This window comes from Symphalangus syndactylus, chromosome X (genome assembly GCF_028878055.3).
Source record: "Symphalangus syndactylus isolate Jambi chromosome X, NHGRI_mSymSyn1-v2.1_pri, whole genome shotgun sequence".
Lineage (NCBI taxonomy): Eukaryota > Metazoa > Chordata > Mammalia > Primates > Hylobatidae > Symphalangus > Symphalangus syndactylus.
The window spans coordinates 13,786,904-13,793,852 of record NC_072447.2 but is presented as its reverse complement, the minus strand read 5'-3'; positions in this window follow the sequence as shown (position 1 = coordinate 13,793,852).

Sequence of the window (6,949 nt, the reverse complement as noted above, 5' to 3'; positions counted from 1 at the left end):
TATTTCTGATATGTTCATTAAGCTAACAGAGTTAAACCATACTTTTGATTGCGCAGTTCTGAACAGTCTTTCTATAGAAAATGCAAGTGGACATTCGGAGCGCTAAGAGGGTAATAGTGGAAAAAGGAATATATTCAAATATAAACTACACAGTAGCATTCTGTGAAAATTCTTTCTGTTCTGTGCATTCAACTAACAGAGTTGAACCTCACTTTTGATTGAGCCATTCTGAAACACTCTTTCTGTAGAAACTGCAATTGGACATGCTAAGCGCTAAGAGGCCTACATTGGGAAAAAGAATATCTTCAAATAAAAACTACACAGATGCATTCTGTGAAACTTATTTCTGATCTGTAAATTCAGTTAACAGAGATAAAACATATTTTTGATTGAGCAGTTATGAAACACTCTTTTTGTAGAAAATGCAAGTGGAGATTCGGAGCGCTAAGAGGGTAATAGTGGAAAAAGGAATGTCTTCAAATATAAACTACACAGAATCATTCGGTGAAACTTCTTTCTGATCTGTGCATTCAGCTAACAGAGTTACACCATACTTTTGATTGAGCAGATCTGAACACTCTTTCTGTAGAAAATGCAACTGGACATTTGGAGCGCTAAGAGCGTAGTAGTGGAAAAAGGAATATATTCAAATATAAACTACACAGAAGCACTCTGTGAAACTTCTTTCTGATCTGAGCATTCAGCTAACAGAGTTAAACCATACTTTTGATTGAGCAGTTTTGAAACACTCTGTCTGTAGAAAATGCAACTGGACATTCGTAGCGCTAAGTGGGTAATAGTGGAAAAAAGAATATATTCAAATATAAACTACACAGAAGCATTGTATGAAACTTCTTTCTGTTCTGTGCATTCAACTAACAGAGTTGAACCTTACTTTTGATTGAGCCTTTCTGAAACACTCTTTCTGTAGAAACTGCTATTGGACATTCTGAGCGCTAAGAGGCCTATATTGGGAAAAAGAATGTCTACAAATAAAAACTACACAGAAGAATTGTGTGAAACATCTTTCTGTTCTGTTTGTTGAACTAAAAGAGTTGAACCTTAGTTTTGATTGAGCCGTTCTGAAACACTCTTTCTGTAGAAAATGCAAGTGGAGATTCGGAGCGCTAAGAGGGTAATAGTGGAAAAAGGAATGTCTCCAAATATAAACTACACAGAATCATTCTGTGAAACTTCTTTCTGATCTGTGCATTCAGCTAACAGAGTTAAACCATACTTTGATTGAGCAGATCTGAACACTCTTTCTGTAGAAAATGCAACTGGACATTTGGAGAGCTAAGGGAGTAGTAGTGGAAAAAGGAATATATTCAAATATAAACTACACAGAAGCATTCTGTGAAACTTCTTTCTGATCTGAGCATTCAGCTAACAGAGTTAAACCATACTTTTGATTGAGCAGTTTTGATACACTCTGTCTGTAGAAAATGCAACTGGACATTCGTAGCGCTAAGTGGGTAATAGTGGAAAAAAGAATATGTTCAAATATAAACTACACAGAAGCATTGTATGAAACTTCTTTCTGTTCTGTGCATTCAACTAACAGAGTTGAACCTTACTTTTGATTGAGCCTTTCTGAAACACTCTTTCTGTAGAAACTGCAATTGGACATTCTGATCGCTAAGAGGCCTCTATTGGGAAAAATAATATCTTCAAATAAAAACTACACAGAAGCATTGTGTGAAACTTATTTCTGATATATTCATTCAGCTAACAGAGTTAAACCATACTTTTGATTGCGCAGTTCTGAACACTCTTTCTGTAGAAAATGCAAGTGGACATTCTGAGCGCTAAGAGGGTAATAGTGGAAAAAGGAATGTCTCCAAATATAAACTACACATAATCATTCTGTGAAACTTCTTTCTGATCTGTGCATTCAGCTAACAGAGTTAAACCATACTTTTGATTGAGCAGATCTGAACACTCTTTCTGTAGAAAATGCAACTGGACATTTGGAGCGCTAAGAGAGTAGTAGTGGAAAAAGGAATATATTCAAATATAAACTACACAGAAGCATTCTGTGAAACTTCTTTCTGATCTGAGCATTCAGCTAACAGAGTTAAACCATACTTTTGATTGAGCAGTTTTGAAACAATCTGTCTGTAGAAAATGCAACTGGACATTCGTAGCGCTAAGTGGATAATAGTGGAAAAAAGAATATGTTCAAATATAAACTACACAGAAGCATTGTATGAAACTTCTTTCTGTTCTGTGCATTCAACTAACAGAGTTGAACCTTACTTTTGATTGAGCCTTTCTGAAACACTCTTTCTGTAGAAACTGCAATTGGACATTCTGAGTGCTAAGAGGCCTATATTGGGAAAAATAATATCTTCAAATAAAAACTACACAGAAGCATTGTGTGAAACTTATTTCTGATATGTTCATTAAGCTAACAGAGTTAAACCATACTTTTGATTGCGCAGTTCTGAACACTCTTTCTGTAGAAAATGCAAGTGGACATTCGGAGCGCTAAGAGGGTAATAGTGGAAAAAGGAATATATTCAAATATAAACTACACAATAGCATTCTGTGAAAATTCTTTCTGTTCTGTGCATTCAACTAACAGAGTTGAACCTTACTTTTGATTGAGCCGTTCTGAAACACTCTTTCTGTAGAAATTGCAATTGGACATGCTAAGCGCTAAGAGGCCTACATTGGGAAAAAGAATATCTTCAAATAAAAACTACACAGATGCATTCTGTGAAACTTATTTCTGATCTGTAAATTCAGTTAACAGAGATAAAATATATTTTTGATTGAGCAGTTATGAAACACTCTTTTTGTAGAAAATGCAAGTGGAGTTTCGGAGCGCTAAGAGGGTAATAGTGGAAAAAGGAATGTCTTCAAATATAAACTACACAGAATCATTCGGTGAAACTTCTTTCTGATCTGTGCATGCAGCTAACAGAGTTAAACCATACTTTTGATTGAGCAGATCTGAACACTCTTTCTGTAGAAAATGCAACTGGACATTTGGAGCGCTAAGAGCGTAGTAGTGTAAAAAGGAATATATTCACATATAAACTACACAGAAGCATTCTGTGAAACTTCTTTCTGATCTGAGCATTCAGCTAACTGAGTTAAACCATACTTTTGATTGAGCAGTTTTGAAACACTCTGTCTGTAGAAAATGCAACTGGACATTCGTAGCGCTAAGTGGGTAATAGTGGAAAAAAAATATGTTCAAATATAAAAGACACAGAAGCATTGTATGAAACTTCTTTCTATTCTGTGCATTCAACTAACAGAGTTGAACCTTACTTTTGATTGAGCCGTTCTGAAACATTCTTTCTGTAGAAACTGCAATTGGACATTCTGAGCGCTAAGAGGCCTATATTGGGAAAAAGAATGTCTACAAATAAAAACTACACAGAAGAATTGTGTGAAACTTCTTTCTGTTCTGTTTGTTCAACTAAAAGAGTTGAACCTTAGTTTTGATTGAGCCGTTCTGAAACACTCTTTCTGTAGAAAATGCAAGTGGAGATTCGGAGCGCTAAGAGGGTAATAGTGGAAAGAGGAATGTCTCCAAATATAAACTACACAGAATCATTCTGTGAAACTTCTTTCTGATCTGTGCATTCAGCTAACAGAGTTAAACCATACTTTTGATTGAGCAGATCTGAACACTCTTTCTGTAGAAAATGCAACTGGACATTTGGAGCGCTAAGAGAGTAGTAGTGGAAAAAGGAATATATTCAAATATAAACTACACAGAAGCATTCTGTGAAACTTCTTTCTGATCTGAGCATTCAGCTAACAGAGTTAAACCATACTTTTGATTGAGCAGTTTTGAAACACTCTGTCTGTAGAAAATGCAGCTGGCCATTCGTAGCGCTAAGTGGATAATAGTGGAAAAAAGAATATGTTCAAATATAAACTACACAGAAGCATTGTATGAAACTTCTTTCTGTTCTGTGCATTCAACTAACAGAGTTGAACCTTACTTTTGATTGAGCCTTTCTGAAACACTCTTTCTGTAGAAACTGCAATTGGACATTCTGAGCGCTAAGAGGCCTATATTGGGAAAAATAATATCTTCAAATAAAAACTACACAGAAGCATTGTGTGAAACTTATTTCTGATATGTTCATTAAGCTAACAGTGTTAAACCATACTTTTGATTGCGCAGTTCTGAACACTCTTTCTGTAGAAAATGCAAGTGGACATTCGGAGCGCTAAGAGGGTAATAGTGGAAAAAGGAATATATTCAAATATAAACTACACAGTAGCATTCTGTGAAAATTCTTTCTGTTCTGTGCATTCAACTAACAGAGTTGAACCTTACTTTTGATTGAGCTGTTCTGAAACACTCTTTCCGTAGAAACTGCAATTGGACATGCTAAGCGCTAAGAGGCCTACATTGGGAAAAAGAATATCTTCAAATAAAAACTACACAGATGCATTCTGTGAAACTTATTTCTGATCTGTAAATTCACTTAACAGAGATAAAACATATTTTTGATTGAGCAGTTATGAAACACTCTTTTTGTAGAAAATGCAAGTGGAGATTCGGAGCGCTAAGAGTGTAATAGTGGAAAAAGGTATGTCTTCAAATATAAACTACACAGAATCATTCTGTGAAACTTCTTTCTGATCTGTGCATTCAGCTAACAGAGTTAAACCATACTTTTGATTGAGCAGATCTGAACACTCTTTCTGTAGAAAATGCAACTGGACATTTGGAGCGCTAAGAGCGTAGTTGTGGAAAAAGGAATATATTCAAATATAAACTACACAGAAGCATTCTGTGAAACTTCTTTCTGATCTGAGCATTCAGCTAACAGAGTTAAACCATACTTTTGATTGAGCAGTTTTTAAACACTCTGTCTGTAGAAAATGCAACTGGACATTCGTAGCGCTAAGTGGGTAATAGTGGAAAAAAAATATGTTCAAATATAAACTACACAGAAGCATTGTATGAAACTTCTTTCTGTTCTGTGCATTCAACTAACAGAGTTGAATCTTACTTTTGATTGAGCCTTTCTGAAACACTCTTTCTGTAGAAACTGCAATTGGACATTCTGATCGCTAAGAGGCCTCTATTGGGAAAAATAATATCTTCAAATAAAAACTACACAGAAGCATTGTGTGAAACTTATTTCTGATATATTCATTCAGCTAACAGAGTTAAACCATACTTTTGATTGCGCAGTTCTGAACACTCTTTCTGTAGAAAATGCAAGTGGACATTCTGAGCGCTAAGAGGGTAATAGTGGAAAAAGGAATATACTCAAATATAAACTACACAGTAGCATTCTGTGAAAATTCTTTCTGTTCTGTGCATTCAACTAACAGAGTTGAACCTTACGTTTGATTGAGCCGTTCTCAAACACTCTTTCTGTAGGAACTGCAATTGGACATGCTAAGCGCTAAGAGGCCTACATTGGGAAAAAGAATATCTTCAAATAAAAACTACACAGATGCATTCTGTGAAACTTATTTCTTATCTGTAAATTCAGTTAACAGAGATAAAACATATTTTTGATTGAGCAGTTATGAAACACTCTTTTTGTAGAAAATGCAAGTGGAGATTCGGAGCCCTAAGGGGGTAATAGTGGAAAAAGGAATGTCTTCAAATATAAACTACACAGAATCATTCGGTGAAACTTCTTTCTGATCTGTGCATTCAGCTAACAGAGTTAAACCATACTTTTGATTGAGCAGATCTGAACACTCTTTCTGTAGAAAATGCAACTGGACATTTGGAGCGCTAAGAGCGTAGTAGTGGAAAAAGGATTATATTCAAATATAAACTACACAGAAGCATTCTGTGAAACTTCTTTCTGATCTGAGCATTCAGCTAACAGAGTTAAACCATACTTTTGATTGAGCAGTTTTGAAACACTCTGTCTGTAGAAAATGCAACTGGACATTCGTAGCGCTAAGTGGGTAATAGTGGAAAAAAGAATATGTTCAAATATAAACTACACAGAAGCATTGAATGAAACTTCTTTCTGTTCTGTGCATTCAACTAACAGAGTTGAACCTTACTTTTGATTGAGCCGTTCTGAAACACTCTTTCTGAAGAAACTGCAATTGGACATTCTGAGCGCTAAGAGGCCTATATTGGGAAAAAGAATGTCTACAAATAAAAACTACACAGAAGAATTTTGTGAAACTTCTTTCTGTTCTGTTTGTTGAACTAAAAGAGTTGAACCTTAGTTTTGATTGAGCCGTTCTGAAACACTCTTTCTGTAGAAAATGCAAGTGGAGATTCGGAGCACTAAGAGGGTAATAGTGGAAAAAGGAATGTCTCCAAATATAAACTACACAGAATCATTCTGTGAAACTTCTTCCTGGTCTGTGCATTCAGCTAACAGAGTTAAACCATACTTTTGATTGAGCAGATCTGAACACTCTTTCTGTAGAAAATGCAACTGGACATTTGGAGCGCTAAGAGAGTAGTAGTGGAAAAAGGAATATATTCAAATATAAACTACACAGAAGCATTCTGTGAAACTTCTTTCTGATCTGAGCATTCAGCTAACAGAGTTAAACCATACTTTTGATTGAGCAGTTTTGAAACACTCTGTCTGTAGAAAATGCAACTGGACATTCGTAGCGCTAAGTGGGTAATAGTGGAAAAAAGAATATGTTCAAATATAAACTACACAGAAACATTGTATGAAACTTCTTTCTGTTCTGTGCATTCAACTAACAGAGTTGAACCTGACTTTTGATTGAGCCTTTCTGAAACACTCTTTCTGTAGAAACTGCAATTGGACATTCTGAGCGCTAAGAGGCCTATATTGGGAGAAATAAGGTCTTCAAATAAAAACTACACAGAAGCATTGTGTGAAACTTATTTCTGATATGTTCATTAAGCTAACAGAGTTAAACCATACTTTTGATTGCGCAGTTCTGAACACTCTTTCTGTAGAAAATGCAAGTGGACTTTCGGAGCGCTAAGAGGGTAATAGTGGAAAAA